We start from the raw sequence: 19,188 nt of genomic DNA on the forward strand, positions 1-19,188 counted from the left end.
CTATTATTTTTTTTTTTGAACAAGTCGTGTGACCTCGCATTATCTTTGATTCGGTGGATGTGATTGTGACCGCCTCACTCCTTTGATTTGATGAAGGATTACCATTGTGGCATCGTCATCTCTTGATCTCTTGATGAAATAAGGATAATCATTGCGGTTTTGACATTCCTCAACCTTTTGAAGGATAACCATTGTTGTATCCTTGGATGCATACCCTTTTGGTGAGTTTTGAACACTCGATCAAGTTAAATGAACACTACCCTGCCCCAAGGTTAAAATAAGGGTTTTTGTGATTAGAAAAGAAAATCCTACTTCAAGGCTCAAAGGGGTTAACAAGGGTCTATCTCCTTTATATCTCCGATGTTTGGGGATTTGAAACAATGCTTGTACATCCTCGGTAGGGTTTTATTCAAAAACACACATTTAGGGATTTTGCATTTTTTTTCATCATTCTCCCTCCGCTCTTTGCCTAAGCAAGTGATTAGTAAAGTTGGTATCGTAATGCCAAAAACATTTTATGAGTGATAACGAATGGATTACTTCACGAAAAACATAAACAATGCATTATGATTTCCATTCAGAAATTAACAAGTTTTTACATGCTATAAATGCTTAAACAAACAATGAAATGTTACAAATGAGAATGCAATAAAGAAACTAAATGAATGCCATTGTTGAGGAGACTTGACTCCGTCTGGACTTATTGATCTTGAATACTTTTTGCAGTTCTTTCCAAACACTTCAGATTACTCCAAAAGAGAACTCCAACGAAGTCACCCATGAGTTGTAAACTTTTGCCTTACTTTAGGGATTCGAGCAATGCGAGTGATGCAATGCTCAAGATAAGGGTACGTCTTGCTTATCCCTCGTGCGGGAGCCCCAAGCATAAGTGTCGGAGTAGCGTTTGCCATCAGACACGAAGGAGCCTTGCATGGTCATCAAATTGAGGAGATCTATTTGCGGTGAAGAAGACCCAATACTTGAATCTTAACCAAATGAAATTCCAACAAACAAGGCAGCAAATGGGCACAAGGCAATAGAATCACATCAATTTGTTTCTCATATTCTTCTTGTCTATGTTAACAAGCGAATGCCACTGATAAGAAAATCATAAGAAAAGGCGACTGAGATGTGAAGTAGAACATTGAGAATGAGAAGCATTGTGTAGAACACTCTTGATTACCACATGGAAGAAGATCCTGACGAAGTCACGCAGGAATTTTTAGTGCTTTAATGGATTCGAGCGATACAAGTGGTGCAAAGCTCAATATAAGAGTACGTCTTGCTTATCCCTCGATCGGGAGCCCCAAGCAACTTCCACACATGTACAGGAGATGATTACCAATTTAGATTCAATATCCATCATTAGGAGTGAGAGTGGATGATCTTTGCATTTCTTGATATCAGGCATTAGGCACAAACCAACAACATCTGAATCAGTGGCGTCACGAATTTTTATGGCTTTCAATCTTTTCTTCAAGAGGCGGAACCTTTTGTCAATTGGAAACTTGCAGACTTTAATGATGTGAATTCTCTTTACCCAGAATAGGAATCCCAACATCATTTCAATCATTCTGATACATAAGACCTTCTCATGGGTGAGATCAACATTTTCATCTGGCCTAGGAGGAACTCGTCTCAATTCTTCTTGTCAAAGAGAAAATGCTTGAATAACCTCCATACACTGATTCATGTCAGTCTCCATTTCTGTTCTCATCTCATTTAAAACCCTCACGGAGTTGTTCCATAGTTGATCTCGGAGCTTGTGGCGGTGAGAAGTCAAATCTGTTATTGATCTTGAAATCTGGATAGAAAGGGTCCCATAAGTCTTTGAAAGAGTCATGAAATGCATGATGGTATGAATGCATGTTTCACTTCCAAGGGATCCTAAAGTCCTTTCACACCTTTTTTATTCTCTTTTGGAATCAAAGTCTTTTTTTTTGTATAGAATATCTTTTCTTTTCTTTTTTCTGATTTTCTATTTCCTTTTTCTTTTTTTTTTTTTTTTGAAAATAGACTTTAGGATCCCCCACAAATGAAGTGGATGAAGGAATGATGTTATGCAATGCAAAGGCATGAGATCAAGGTCCATATAATCTTAGTAACCACTGCACAATCCTTTGAATAACTGATGTAAAACCTCTGTACAGGCCAGATGCCACAGGATCAAAGGTTCGACGCCTTTTTGAAATACCAGAATATCAAGCACCATGAGAACAAACCAAATAAAGGTCCGACCTCAACTTTGAAGAAGCAATGGTATGTAGGAGCCAAGGTTTCCTGTCCCACCCCAATCTCACGGGTATGTAGTCTAGACACGGACAAGTGGTCCCTAATGGTCACCAGGGTCTACAGTTCCCATGGGGTACAAAGTGTTTGAGGCAACAAGCGTGCCAGACACAGTGTTCCATGAAAGAACCTCACCCAGTTGTGGTACCCCATGTCAAGCTCGATCGTAGCAAGAGCCACGGGAGTCAACATGAGCATCCACGCTAATCCTATGTGTCACTTGGCCTGGGTAGTGGGCCTTTTACCTCAAAAACCCCCACCTGCAAAACAGAGCAGAAAAATATATGGCCCCCACGGGGACCCATAATATAGTCCAGATGCATGATGTGCAAGCAGAAATAAACATGATATGCAAACATATATACAAGATGTAGACATATAAATAAACAAAGAAACACCCAATAAAAGAAACAAACAAAGGCTAGGATCGACTTGCTTAGGTAATCCCCAGCAGAGTCGCCAGCTGTCGCACGCTCGCGAAAAATGAACAGAGTCGCCACCAATATATTTATCCCATAAGGGAAAGGAATACCAGGAAACCTAACAAAGGAAGGAACAAGGTCTTGCGACCAAAGAATCAAGGTACGGGAGTCGGTTACGCAAGGGGAAGGTATTAGCACCCCTCGCGCCCATCGTACTCGATGGTATCCACCTATGTTTGTTTCTATCTAAAGGGTGTGTACTATGTCTACCTATATGCGAATTAATGCAAAAGAAATATGGGGAAAAGAAGGAATATTTACAAGTGTGCTCGTTCAAGCCCCGCGACTTGATGCCTACGTATCCTTTTCAGGAATCAGAGCGCCGTAGTTCGGCTCCATAGTTTTGTTTGTTTTTGTGTTTTTTAGTTGGGCGGAGTTAACGCTCGCGCTCTTGCATAAGGGATCGACCTAGGATGCAATAGAGCGGAGATAACAATGCCCTTAAGAAAGGAGAGAAAGAGAGAGAGAGAGAGTTTGAGTGTTTCGAGGAAATCCCTAAAGCAAGGGAAACTCGAGTTACTCTTTGGTTTGTGTCTTTTAGAATTTGGGAACTTACGCCCGAATGGAACCCTAAAGCAAGGGAGATCCAAGCACTCGAATGATTCCCTAAAGCAAGGGAGATTCAAGCTTCCATTCCCTTTTTAATGATTTTCACTTTTTTATTAATGTTTTATAAGTGTTTTCTTTGTATTTTTTAGAGGGATTTTATTTTGATATTTGTTAGATGTTTTATGTTGTAAAAGAAAAAGAATGAAAAGGGGGATACTAGCCTAATTTCTAAGCCTAATTGTTATTGTTGTTATGGTACAAGGGAGTCTAATCTAAAGTTATGGTAACAAAATTCTAAAAAGAGCATTAAAATGGTATTAACAAAGTAGGCCAAAAAATATGGCCAAAAACTAAGCAAAAAAAAATCACAACAATTATACAAAATTAACATGTAAATGATACAAAAGCAATCCAAATATTAGTGCAAAAATTAACCTAAAAATACTACTATCTTTATGGGATTTTTATATAGGAAAATCATCGATTAATGACTTAAAAGAACACTAAAAATTAAATTCTAAAAATGACTCTAACATCTATCAAGTTTTATTGATTTTATCACCTAAAAAATAGCATGCGAAACTATGTGAAAAAGAACCAAAATCTAACAAGGAGATATGTACACAGGGGGGTTTAAAGTTGAATATTGTGGTGCATGAGTAATTATGGGCGCTGGGCCTAATCAATAGCCCAACAGTTTTTTGTTTCAGATTTTCTTGTGCCAAAAAGATACTGGGCTTGAGAGATGTATTGCTGGAAATGGGGTGTGGACCAGCAGAGGTCTTACACACCCCTTGGGCGCTCATGGGCCAGAGCTGAGCCCAAAGAATTGTTGCTGTATCAGAGAGAGATGTGCGTGAGCCATAGGGGTTGTGGGGTCAGTTTCGTTTTGGCCTAAGTTGATCCGCATTCAGATTTTATATTCAAACTAAATGCTTTCTTATTCATTTTCTCCATTAATCCAATTAATCACAATTAAATCTAATTAACCTAATCAATTATCAGCTATTAATTCCTTTAATCCAGAGCTAATTCTATGTTATCAGTTTCCATTATCAATTAATAACAATTAAAAGAAAAAAATAATATAAACAATACAAAGGGATTTAGGGTTAGAAAATACTTGTGACGCATCAGCTTCTTGAAGACATCTTCCTCACTCTCCTTCAACAACGGCGACGGCGGCCGGAACTCCACCTTAACAGACGAAAATGCGGTGGCAGCAACGTCTAACGGCCGCGCGATAAACAGAGATCGCCTCTCTCATCTCTCTCGATCTTAATCTCTCGTTCGAACTCGACTCAAACTTTCTCTATTAAGAACTTCGATCGGTCTTCTCTTCTCTCGCATATCTCCGCTTGCGATCTCTCTCGTTCAGGTGCGTCTTCGAATTCTTCCATCTGTTTTCTCCGATTTGAATCTTCCTCTTCTCACTTTCACGCGCGTGATAACGCTACTGTGTTGATGCAGATTCGTGTTGCAGATAAAAATTGATGTCGAATGAAGGTTCAAGCGGTTCGATCGCAGAAACAGGACAACGATGTGCCGTGGTAATCTTGAGGCAGAAGAGGTGCGATGAAGGTTGATTAGCGAGAACTCTTTTGAAGTTTTTAGAGAATTGGAGTTGTTTGATGAAGATTTTCAGGTTTGTGAGGTTTCCACTCTTTTGCTCTTCTTTCCCTTTTTCTTTGATTCTTTGCAATAATTTTCTGTGATTTCTTGTTACAGGTCTGTGGTTGAATGATGGAAAAGGGATGATTGAAAATTGGTTGAGAAGATGAAGGAGAATGGAGTGGTCGAGAGAGGAAGCAGAGCAATGGTGAAGAAGTGGTGAGGAGTATGATGATTGAAGGTTGATGAGGTGAAGGAGAATTGAAGATTGTGAATGAAGATGGATGAAGAGAAGTGAAGAAGGAATGAATGTGAGGTATGGAGGTGATGATGGTTGTTGAAGATGGTTAAGGTCTGAAAATGGAGGAGTGAAGGGTTGAATGAAGGTTGTGGACAAAGAGATTGAAAGAGAAGAAGAAGAAAATGGTGAATGGCTCCAGAGAGTCCATGAGAATGATGGAGAAACTCTTATATAGAGGTTAGTTAATCCTCCTTTTCTGTTATATTTCAGTTTTTTGATTCTTCTCCTCCTTTCTCTTTTCTGATTCTGTTTGCTGAGTCTGGTTGTAGTAACTGATTTTGGAAGTTGGTTATGGGTGGTTACATTCTGTTATAAGTCGGTTAGGATGAGCTGGCAGTAGTTATGTTGGTTATGAATTGACAAATGGGAAGGGTTTGAAATTCTGTTATGGTTAGTTAGTTTGTTAGTGGAATGCTGTTACGAAACTTGTTAGTAGGAGTTAATGTGAACATATGGCTAAGCTTAGAAAATCAGTTAGTTTGGGAACCGTTAGTAAATGGATATTGGTAGTTTATGAGAGGTTTGGGATTTTTGATGACTGATATATGTTGTGTGTTGTATGTACATGATACAGGTAGTAGGAATTGATAGTGAAGCTATGATAATTAATGAAATGGTAATATTTGGAATGTTAGACAAACTGGCTGTATGTTAGGTCATGTGCAAAAGGCTTGAAATTTAACTTAGTTTTGTTTACTGGTTATGCAGGTCTGAACTAATTTGGATTGTGAACTGATGCATCTCTTGATTATGCAGGTTTGGTGATGCCATGGTTCAATGGAGTTTCTTTGGGAGCCTTGGTGTTTTGAAGTAACTGGGATCTTGCTTGGTATTAGGTTTAGAAAAGCGTGGATTCGGAGTCAGAGTTAAGGTCTCGGTTAACAGTTGACCAAAAGTCAACTGTTGACTAAGAAGTCAACTGTTGCTCAATTTCTTTTGTAATTTTCAATGTCCAATTCTGGCTTTTTGTAATGACTTATGGTATGGTTAACTTGCATTGTATGAATCTTGACTTGAAATATTGGAAATCTCTTCAAGTAGTAAGGCTCTTATTTTCCCACTTTTTCTATTTGAATATTTGAATTTATGCTTGCAACCTTGAATAGAATTTTCCTATGAGCGAATTGTGAATGATACTCGAGCGGATATTGAATGACGACTTGAGTCTTGTATGAACACTCACCTTGAACTCATAATTACGCACCGCTTTGCCATTAGTCTTCCAACATATTCCATATGCACTTAAACTTGTAACACGAGCCAATCAATGAATACTTTATGCATACCATGAAAGAACTTGAACATAGCCAATCTTAGATCAACTTCTTGAACCATAAGTGACCCAGTTGATTAAATGAAGTATTTTGAGTTGCCAAAGCCGTATCCTCAATACAACTCAAGAACGTATCGTGTCTTGATTGAAATGTCTCCTTTAACAAACGACTTTAATATGACACCCTGAGGAATCCTCTGATGAAGATAAGAATTGAAGCACAGGAGAACATCTTAACACGAAATTCAATTGTCCTTTGCTGATGGACTTTAACAAACTCGAACACCGCGAGTAAGAAACCCTACCTCAACGATCCTCGGTCAAACTTCTGATGGATGCACACCTTGTAACTTGGTGAAGAAGAAATCCATGAATCAACCCTGGTACGTATTTCAATACATACAGGGAAACCAGTTGAGATAAGCTTATCTGAAGTAGAAACCCAAAACTTTCAAACCTTGATCCCAAAGCCAAGTTATTGATCAATGAATGCATGAGTTATGTTAATGACCTAATGAGAGGTATGTACATGAGACTATGAAATGCATAAGCCTAAGCCAGATAAAATCGAAAGGGTAGGACAAATTTGGGGTATGACAATAGCTTCTTTTGATCATCGTTCATTTCTTGTCTTGTAAGCCTTACACCAGTAGCTTTCACTGGATGTTTGTAACCATCCACCAGAAGATCCCATAAGTTATCATCTAGACCAAGAAAGTAACTTTCAAGTTTATCTTTCCAGTATTCAAAGTTTTCACCATCAAATAGTGGTGGTCTAGTATAACCATTATTACCATTTCCATTATGTTGCTCAGTAGAGCCACATGTAGATGTAGTTGTTGGATTTTCACCAGCCATCTTGTACTGAAGCGTTTTTCTCTTCCTGAATCTTTTCTAAACACGGTTAAATGCTTGCACCTTAGAACCGGCGCTCTGATGCCAATTGAAGGATAGAAAAACACTTAGAAAGGGGGGGGGGGTTGAATAAGTGTAGCTTTAAAACTTGTAAGATAAAAACTATTTGCACAATGATTTTTATCCTGGTTCGTTGTTAACTAAACTACTCCAGTCCACCCCCTTGGAGTGATTTACCTCACCTGAGGATTTAATCCACTAATCACACAAGATTACAATGGTTTTCCACTTAGACAACTTCTAAGTCTTCTAGAGTATACTGATCACAACCTGATCACTCTAGGAACAAACTGCTCAGATACCCTCTAAGACTTTCTAGAGTATTCTGATCAACAACCTGATCACTCTAGTTCTTACAAATTAATGTAAACAAATTCTTTTAAGAGTTAAAATGCTTCTTAAAAAGCTATTATCACAACTGTGATTTTCTCTTAAGTTAAGTTTAATCTCACTAATATATTACAGTAGCAATGTAGTGAGGTTGAAGATGAAGTTTGAGAGCTTTTTGAATTTGACAGCGTTTCTGTGTATTTGCGCAAGTGTTGTATTCAGCTTCTCATCAGAACTTCAATATATAGGCGTTTGAGAAGATGACCGTTGGGAGCATTTAATGCTTTGCGCAATCTGTACAGCATTGCATTTAATGTTTCACTCTTTTGTCAACTACCTCGAGCCTTGCTTTCGCTTTGTCTACTGACGTTGCCTTTAATAGCTTCTAACGTTCCTTTTGTCAGCCAGCGTAGCCTGCCATCTTGTACTTGCTTCTGATCTGATGTTTGTGTAAACAACGTTTGAGTATCATCAGAGTCAAACAGCTTGGTGCAGAGCATCTTCTTGTCTTCTGACCTTGAAGTGCTTCTTAGCGTGTTACCGTGAGAACTTCAGTGCTTCTGCTTCTGATCTCAAGTTCTTCTGATGCTTCTATAGACCATGTTCTAATTCTGCTTGACCATCTTCTGATGTCTTGCCAGACCATGTTCTGATGTTGCATGTTGAACCTTCTGAGTCAGTGCTTCTTGCGCAGATTTTGTGCATACTCTTTATATAATTCCTGAAATGGAAATTGCGTAGTATTAGAGTACCACATTATCTCATACAAAATTCATATACATTGTTATCATCAAAACTAAGAATATTGATCAGAACAAATTTTGTTCTAACAGGAGGCTATGGCATGAAGAGAAAGAACTCCATTGAAGAAAGTGGAGCTTTTGATAAGGTAAGGGTGGGGTTCTTACTCTCTAAGGGTTGACATGATGATATTTATGGTGGGTTAGATTGTAAGTTATTCTCCAGGGATGTGTGAGTTTGAAATTGTTAGGTTTTGAGTGATATGTTATAATGCTTCTTACCATGATTCTATGTGTGGGTTTTGAATTATAGCATGTTTGTTGGAAAGAATGTGAATACCTAGCTTTTTGGATTTGGGTGAAGTTCATAGATTTGCATGATTAATGAGGTTTTGATGAATCTAGTGGTACATATGAGTTGTATATGTGATATGTATGTGAATTTCGTGTGCAATTTTGAGCTGGAATATGGATTTGGGTGTTGGGATGAGAAAGGGGTTAAGCTGAACTCGTGCAGAAAAATGCTTCTGACCTGTGTTCGCAGCATGAACATGTGGTGGCGGCGCTACTCAGTCAGTTTTTAAACGTTGCCTACTGACTTGTGTTTCGCGGCGTGGCTGTAGGGTGGCGGCGCGAACTAAAGGCAGATTTTGGGAAAATTCAAATATGTATAACTTTTGATCCGTAACTCCGTTTTATGCGCCGTTTGAAGCGTAGGAAAGCTAACGCAATGAACTATACCATGATGTAATAAAATGATTCATAGGATATAGTATCCTATTATGTTTATTAGGATTTATTAATGAACTATGTTGTGTTAACATATGAAGTATGCTCTTTGCTATGAATTGATGTAACCATGTTGCGGTATAACTTGATGTATGTTTTTGTTATGATGATACAATGATATTGAGATGATGATATGCACTTCCCTTATGATGAGATAATGATGCTTTGTGATGAATTAACAATGAATATGCTTTCATTAAGAAGTTGAATTAACTGTGTTATGTCGTTAGTTGAATTGTGTAATGTGATGTTTGTTGTTATTATGTGTATGAGGGTGACACGTGCAAACTTTTTTTCTTGAGACCCAAGGTTCTAAGATGATGTTGGATTCATCGCCAGTATTCGGAAGATCCAAGCACTCCCATAATTTGGACACCCAAGACTCATATAGACACATCGAATCATATTGTAGGACATCCTTCCTAAAAGAGCCGACAAAAAGCTCCATAACAATCTTGACCAAACCTGAGAAGAATGTTAAATCATTGTCACAATTTAGAGAATCACTATAAAAAACCATGTCAATACTTCTCTCTCTAGAAAATCCTAATCTACACTCCCAAGGTGCATCTAGACGCTTCAACACATTGTCTCCACAATACAGGCCTCTCAACCGCATTCTTGGGTGGAATGACCCCCAACTCTCGTCACACTCGCAAATTAGAATCATGGCAAAGAAATAAAGATTGACCCATAAAAGAAAAAGGGATAATGTAACACCCCGATTTTATCTAAATTACTTTTATAATTCGATTATGTGATGTTGTGCATTTATATGCGTTGATGGGTATTTTGATGTGTTGTGAGGCCCTTGGAATGAAGTAGTCGCCTTATAGAAACTAAGGTGTTGGAGGTGCATGAGCAGTAGCGTAGAGATGAACAGTGTTGTGAGTAACTAATTAGTGATATTAATTAGTAATTATTTATTTAAATAATATAAGGTTAATAATTAATATTTTATTATGTTTATTATTATTTTCTTTTAGTTGTATTAGATGATAATAAAATAATAACAATAATAATAATAATAGAATTATATAATAAGAAAATTAGGAAATTGGGAAGGGAGAACTTACAGTACGTGAAATTGAAGAAAAGAGAGAAGAGGGGGCTAGGGCTCATGAGAAGAGAAAATCTCCATTTCTAAGGTTGAGGCTTTTGCAAGAACTCTAAGGTAAGGTTGGGATTCCAACTTTCTTAAGGGATTGTATAATATTTGGTATGTGGGAATTTGATTTTCATAGTCATTGTATGATTTTGTTCATGAAATCGTTTTGTGTGTATGTGTGAATTCATATATGATGAATTATTGATATGTTGATGTTCGGAGAAATCAAATCGATTGATGAATCATACTTGATGTGGTGTTTGTATTCTGATGCTTCTGAGTTTTGATTTTGGACGCATGTTCTTTCTGTTATGTACGTAATCGTTGTGATTGATGAATGAATGGTGAATTGTGTAATGATGTTGTTCAAATTATTCATTTGATGGAATTGTTGATGGTGAATGTTGTGTTGTTGTGTGTTGTTGCAAGCTAGTGTTAGAACTAAGTTATGGGTGTTTTCGGTGAAAAATAATTGTGGTTTGGAACTTCTAAAAAGTGATTATTTTGTGTTAAATTATCAGCTAAATGATTTGTGAGAAAAATTGGGTTTTTAGATGGCTTAAAGTGATTTTCGTTTTGAAAAAGATCCAGAAAAGTGCTTTTGTCAGTGATGTAACCGGTTATATGGTTGAGGTAGCGAGTTACATTAAAAACGTGTTTTTAGGCAATTTTAGATGATGTAATCGATTACATGGTTGAGATAACCGGTTACATCAAAGAAAAATTGGGTATTTTTACTTTTGGAACTGATGTAACTGGTTACATGAATGATGTAACCTGTTACATCACTGGGTCAGAAATTTTTGTAAAACTTTGAAAAAATTTAACTTTTTATTCGGGTGTATGTTTGAGGCGTCGTTTGAACCTGTGGAAAGCTAATACAATGTGCTTTCTTGTAAAAATGGTTTCAATTTTGTGTAACTAAATTCAATTTGTTTCTAATGATGTTTTGTGTTGTCAATGTATGTTGTAGTATGATGTCGGTGTTTGCATTTTCGTGAAACTTTGAAAATTCGTAACTTTTGACTCGGGTATCTGCTTAACGCACCATTCGAATCGTTGAAAATATAAGTTAACATAACTTAATTTAAAATTATTTTTATATCAGCATTCCAACTCTTTGACACACACATGTGTGTTTCTGTAAGTGTCGAACTACGACGAGCTATGAATTTAGTACGAAATTGCCCCGTACAAATATGTGATGAATCAGTGATGATTAGTTGTTGAATCTGCGATGATTATATAAAATTTTTGATAATTTGAATTGCATAAATATTCGTGTGTGATGAATTAATTCTAAGGAAAAATTACAGTGAGTATGTGACTCACGGGTGATCAATGAGGATTGTCTTATGTATAATGTTATGATACTTGTGAATGAATGTTTGTATGTCATGCATTCATGTCAAGTTATATGGAGATGAGCATAGGTGGAAATACATGATGGATTCCTAGTCTCGTCCGGACTCTTAAGATGGAGTCGAGTGGAGATAAATTGCAGTTCATGGAAACGCTTAAGACTTGTATGGACTCCGGCGGGAATCGGGTTCGTATAAATGAACTGTATTGGTTGTGTTAGTACCACATGCATTGAGTCTGTGAGTCGTCCTCATTGTATTGCATTATTGTTAACTTGATAAATGAGTTGTGTGATTGATGTATATATTACATGATGATCGTTTTGGATGATGTGAGCGTGTGAGATGTGAAATCGATGACTATGCATGATTATATTGCTATATACTTAATATTATACATTCTTTTTATATTGTTGTGATATCTCACCCTTTTGTATGAATGATGCTTTATACGACATTATGCAAATTGTAACGCCTCGATTTTATCTAAACTATTTGTCATTATTTGTTTATATGATGTCGTGCATTTATATGCGATTAAGGGTGTTTTGATGTGTTGTGAGGTCCTTAAAATGAGGTAGTTACCTTAGAAATATAGGAATTAAGGTGTGGGACGTGCATGAGCAATAGTGTAGTAATTATTTATTTAAATAATATAAGGTTAATATTATTAGTATTTTATTATAATTATAATTATTTTCTTTTAGTTGTATTAGATAAAAATAATAATAATATAATTAAATAATTAAAATAAGGAAGGGTAAATTGGGATTATCATATTGTAGCGGGGAAAAATTGATATCAAAGTCGTTGGATTGACTTGACTCATTATTTCAGTGAAAGTCGCCACCGCGCTTTATTGTTTTCAAAAGAAATGGGAAAAGAGCGAAATAAACCCAAAGAAGTTTTTAAAACAAAAACAACAAAAAGAGAGATGCTGGGTACGGGTGTTAGTTATACAAGGGGAAGGTGTTAGCACCCCTCATATTTGTGGTAATCCATAGGAACCTTTTTGAAAATCTGTGTAAAAAGAGAATTGTGTGCGAAATAAGGGTTTTGTTTGATTTTAAAATTATGCTCGGCAAGACATTACATCTTGTGCCTACATACCTCCTCAGTGCAATAGAGAAGTCAGAGCAAATGTAGTTCCACCTAAAAGGGAAAAAGATTTTAAAAACTAGATAGACACTTTATCATCATAGAAGAGAATACTCAGCCAATTATCTTGAACGTCCTTTACATCAGAAATGAAAGAAGGGATCCAACTTAGATAAAATCAAAAAGTATGCCACTAACTCCTTCAAGTGGAAAAGGTTCCATTATATCAATTACTATCAAGACTTTTGGGGATTTAAATCTCACCAAAACAATTAATCATGTCTAAACTTTTAAAGAAAAGCTACTAAGGGCAAAAGATATTTTTAAAGAAAGACTTCTTTAAAAGCGTTTGCAAACATAAGAAGATTTTTAAAAAAGGGAGAAGATTTTGAAAATTTAAGAAGGGGGAAGAAGATGAAGGGACTATCCTAAAACATAAAGTAAAAGCTAAAGAAAAGAACGATCTAACCAAACAAAAAACCAACACTTGACATGAAAGAGTCAATGTAGATTTTCCATCCTTTGGAATACCATAACCAAGAAAACACAATACCAGCTTGAGATCCAGATGAACTTGATATCTTCATGTACAATTTTGCACAAAGATTTGGTAATTACACCATTAGAACTTGAGACAAAAATTGGGCAGAGTAACAACTGTGTTAACATGAATTCCTTATCACAATGCCTTGGAATTAACCATCAAGGACTTTTAAAGAATCTCCTGCATGCACAAAGAGAAATAACAGAATGCCTTGGAGTAAACTCCAAGGACTTTCAGACAAACAAGCATTATACAATCAAAGTATCAAGAACTTAGATGAAACTCCAAATTGATAGGGTCAGGATCCTAAATTTAAGTCCATAGGTACATCCTCCAATTTTAGGGTAAGGTAACCAAAGTCCAGATCCACATTAAGTCTTTTATGGTTAAAGTTGATTATTAGTATTTTAAGCATAAAAGTAAAGTATGGTCCAAGTGGACAGAATAAAAAGAGCATAAACATATTGAAGGATAGAAAAACACTTAGAAAGGGGGGATTGAATAAGTGTATCTCAAAAACTTAGAAGATAAAAACAATCAACACAATGATTTTTATCTTGGTTCGTTGTTAACCAAACTACTCCAGTCCACCCCCTTAGAGTGATTTACCTCAACTGAGGATTTAATCCACTAATCCAACTGATTACAATGGTTATCCACTTAGAAACACTCTAAGTCTTCTAGAGTATTCTAATCACAACTTGATCACTCTAGGAATCCTTTTACAATCAATGTAAAAATAAAGTTTACAAGAGTATAGATTTGCTTCTAATAAAGTTGTAATCACAAGTGTGATATTTCTCTCAAGTTCTAAACTTAACACTCACTAAATATTACAAGAGTTTGTGAGGTTGAAGATGAATTTCGTAAGCTTTTGAATTTGACAGCGTTTCACTATATTTGCACAAGTGTTCTACTTTGCTTCTGATCATAACTTCTATTTATAGGCGCTGGGAGGAAATGATCGTTGGGAGCATTTAATGCTTTGCGTTAATAGTACAACACTGCATTTAATGTTTCACACTTTTGTCAACTACCTCGAGCCTTGCTTTTGCTGCTTTTACTGACTTTGCCTTTTGTAGCTTCTAACGTTCCTTTTGTCAATCAGAGATTTGATATTTCAGCCTTTCATCTTGTACTTTCTTCTGGACTCAGATTTTGTAGATAACAACGTTTGAATATCAACGTCAATCAGCTTGGTGCAGAGCATCTTCTGTCTTCTGAATTTGAAGAGCTTGAGCGTGATACCATTAAGAACTTCAGAGCTTGTTCTTCTGACTTTCATTCTTCTGATTGCTTTCCAGTTCATGTTCTGATTCTTCTAGACCATCTTCTGATGTCTTGCTAGAGCATGTTCTTTTGAAGCCATCCAAAACTTTCTGAGTCAGTTGCTTCTGAGTGCTGATTTGTGCATACTCTTTATATATTTCCTGAAATGGAAAATGTAAAGGATTAGAGTACCACATTGTCTTATACAGAATTCATATATAATTTTATCATCAAAACAAAGAATATTGATCAGAACAATTCCTGTTCTAACAATCTCCCCCTTTTTGATGATGACAAAAACATATATAATTGATATGAATTTGTATCCAGAATATCAGATGAACAAAGACAATTACACAGATATAGCATAAGCATATAATCAGAGTGTGTGAATATGTCTCCTCCTGAGATTAACAATCCCCCCTGAAATTAATACTAGAAGAATTTATAAATAAAATACTTCCCTGAGTATTTTTCCATTTCAGTTGAGACTTTCACTTTGAATAGAACTTCAGAACATTCAGAGCTTCTCTTTAGAGCTTCCATTGGACAGTTGCAGAGCTTTGAATTTCTCTTTGTAATAAATTGAATATTGTATCAGAGCATTCTTCTTGCTTCTGATCTCAGCATTTCTTTCTTATGGATTTGAAACTTTAGAGCACTCAGCTGGCTTCAAATATTCAGGAGCTTTAGAATTGCTTTTCCCCATGTATTTGCTTCTCACTTTGAGCTTTGTCCAGAATATCTTATTTCTGCAAAACTATCAAAGACTGAAAAACTTGCAAATAATGTTAGGAATGTTGAGACTTAATCCTAGAAACTGATATAATAAACCAATTCAATTATCACATTTCTCCCCCTTTTTGTCATAACATCAAAAGGCATAAAAGATTCAGATGAAAAAGACACACAGAGTGAAGAAAGAATAGATAATTTTTCATTGATTAATCAGAAGATATCAATACAGAAGCAGATGCAATTCAAGCAGATACAGAGAACAAAGAAAACACACTAAGACACAAGACAGACCACGATTGGCTAAACTTAGAAGCTAAGACGGCAAAAAGATTCTTAATATCAGCAGTGTCTTCAACTTGCTTCCTGGTAGCTTCCTTTCGAGTCTGCATAAAGGATCTGAACTCAGCATTTGTATCCTGTTGCTTGTTCAGACCAAGAGCCAAGTTAGTTTGATTATGTTGGAGCTCCTTCATAGTGTTTATCAGCACATAAGCAGAAAGACCAGCTGAAGTAGCATCAAAGCTGTTATCCAAAATAGGATTGTTTACAACATCACCTTCAACCATAAGAACATCTTCATGATTTTCCTCAATAGGAATCTCTTCAGCATGATGTTCTAGGCCTTCAAGAATTGCAGCTAGATTTCCTAGTGGGGTTGGAGTCTCTGGTTCTGAAGGGTAAACAACTTCTGGGATAACCATATTAGGAGCCTTATCAAAAGGATTCTCCCTGAGCCATTTGAATATGGCCTGAAAATCTCCAGTCAGAACCTTGTATGGATGTGGCTTCCATACAACGATTGCTAGAGGATTTTCTTCTGCAAGCTCGTCAACAAACTCCTTCTCTTCAAGAGGCTTCCAGCTGGTGATGGGTATTGCACCCCAAAATTTGCCCATCCAATTTTACTTCTAACTGGCTTATGTTCCTCGTTTCATCTACATTTACACCTTAGGTCATAAATAAAATCATGCATTCATCTAATCAATAAATCTGGCATTGGGATTAAGGATGTTGAAGAGCTAGGGTTTACTATACTTCAAGAGAGATCCAAGTTTGTTTCTTTTACTAATCATGATTGATGAAGTTAGGGTTTTGATGATTCTTCACCAAATTAACAAATTTCTATATGAGAACCTCATTGAAACGATCTTGGTTTATTCTCTAATTAATTGAGGTTTGGATTACGAGACATGGTGGAATGGTATTCTTTATATCTATCCCCTTCAAGTGATCAATTCAAGTTTATCTCGATTAATTTATGAGACTTTTATCATTACACATAGCCGAACTATGGCGCTCTGATTCCTGAAAAGGATACGTAGGCATTAGGTCGCGGGGCCTAAGCGAGCACAACTATTTAAAATCCTTATTTTCCCCGTGTTTCTTTTTCATTCATTTGCATGCATTCCCTTAGCATTTAGCTTTAGATTTATAGTATACACCCTTTAGATAGCAACAAACATAGGTGGATACCATCGAGTACGATGGGCGCGAGGGGTGCTAGCACCTTCCCCTCGCGTAACTGACTTCCGTACCCTATCTTTGGTCGAAATACCTCCTTCTTATTCGTTTTAGGTTTGTTGACGTTCCTTTCCTTTTAGGATAGATATGTTAGTGGCGACTCTGTCTGTTCATTTTCGCGAGCGTGCGACAGCTGGCGACTCTGCTGGGGAATAAGCAAGTCGATCCTAGCCTTTGTTTGTTGTTTGTTTACTGGGTGTGCTTATATATTGTTTATGTTTTGCCTCATTTACTTTATGCTTGCATATCATATCTATTTTCTGATTGCATATCATGTTTATTTTCTCGCATTCTGGACTATATTATGGGCCCCCGTGGGGGCCATATATTTTTCTGTTTGTCTTTGCAGGTGGGGGGTTTTGTGAGGTAAAAGGCCCACTACCCAGGCCAGTGACACATAGGATTAGCGTGGATGCTCATGTCGACTCCCGTAGCGCTTGCTATGATCGAGCTTGACATGGGGTACCACAACTGGGCGAGGTTCTTTCATGGAACACTGTGTCTGGCACGCTTGTTGCCTCAAACACTTTGTACACCATGGGAACTGTAGACCCTAGTGACCATTAGGGACCACTTGTCCGTGTCTAGACTACACACTTGTGAGATTGGGATGGGACAGGAAACCTGACCTTCATCATACCCGGATTTCTGTTATTCAACAAAAGCCGTTGAACCTTTGATCCTGGGACCTTTGACTTATACAGAAGTTCTACATCAGCTATCTATCAGAATCAACGTCGAACCTCTGAATTTGGAGGACTCGACCTCATTTGACTTATATAGAAGTTCTACATCAATTATCTACCAAAATCAACGTCGAACCTCTGAATCTGGAGGATTCGACCATTTTGACTTATGCACAAACTATTTATCCAGAAAGCAACGTCGAACCTCTGAAGCTGGAGGATTCGACCATATCTTATTGACCATGAGAAGCTGTTATCCAAGAGGCTTTGATCATTGATCCTGATTTATGTTGCACTTGCATCATCATTAACATTTTGCATCCATGCATATGCATCCATGGTTACCAAGACTCTTACCTCCTACCTCTCCATCAGATCAAACAAGACGATTCCTCGACGCCAATATCTTACAAGAGCTCACAAACAAAGAATCATGGGGGATTATAAACAAGGTCAATCTACTATCAAAGAATCTCATACCTCCTCATGGGGCACCTTCCACCAATGAAGCCTAAAGACTTTGTGTTTGTCAGAGAACATTTCATTTACATCATAATAAGGCCAATCTTTCCACTGTCTAGATTTCTCAAGCATTTTCAATTGTAATACTTTTGTTGTTATCAAGTACTTCTCATTGTAAGAAACTCATTTTGTTTGAATAAATAAAAATAATGTCATATACATGTGTTTCTCAAATCATTTCATCTTTGTCATTATGTTCATTGGTATTCAACTCATTTGTCTTAAGCAACTAAAAAAAGGAGAATGATGAAAATTAAAAATACATGAACTACTAATTGTATGCTTTTAGAACAAAGATCTTGCTGACAATCTACAGGCATTGTTTCAATTCCTAAACACTGGAGTTATAAGGGAGTGAAACCCTCGTCAACTCCTTTGAGCCTAAGGAGTAGTAGTTTCTATTCAAAAATGCAAAACCCTTCATCTTAACCAGGGGCAGGGTAGTCTTCAGTCAGTGCGACCGAGTGCTCAACTTTCAGGTATTCCATCAGAGGATCAATCATATTCCATCTCTCACAACAAAAGAAGAAGGGCACAATCCACAATGGATGTCTCTTAGTCACCAAGAAGAAGGCAATCACAACCTTTTCATCAAGTCAATCACAAAAATCATACAACTTGTTCCCGAACGAGACAAAAAAAATGAAAAGAAAGCTATGAATGATGATAAAAAAAAAGAAACAATAGCCCGCTAAGTCAAAAAGAAAGAAAAGCTTTGAAGCAAATGACTTAGGCAAAAATTAGGGCATATCCCACTGGACAACGAAAACCAAATTCGAAAGAAACTTTTTGTCCAGGCAAGAGTTAGGGAAAGCAAAAAGCAAAAGAAAAATCCTCAGAGGGACAAGTTGTTGTGACCATCAACGAAAGCATCAAAGGGTGGCTGCCACCTCCATCAAAGCCATAAAGGATCCTCATCCGTCTTAATCCTTCCTGAAAGGTGAACACTCGTGTCAAACTAACTGAACGTAGGACTGGAGAACATCACGAAGAAGGGGTGGGTTGAGTAGAATTTGAGCCTTTATCCTTTGTTTCTTAAACCGTTAACCCGGCCACGTTACA

This window comes from Vicia villosa, linkage group LG4, assembly GCF_029867415.1.
Source record: "Vicia villosa cultivar HV-30 ecotype Madison, WI linkage group LG4, Vvil1.0, whole genome shotgun sequence".
Classification (NCBI taxonomy): domain Eukaryota; kingdom Viridiplantae; phylum Streptophyta; class Magnoliopsida; order Fabales; family Fabaceae; genus Vicia; species Vicia villosa.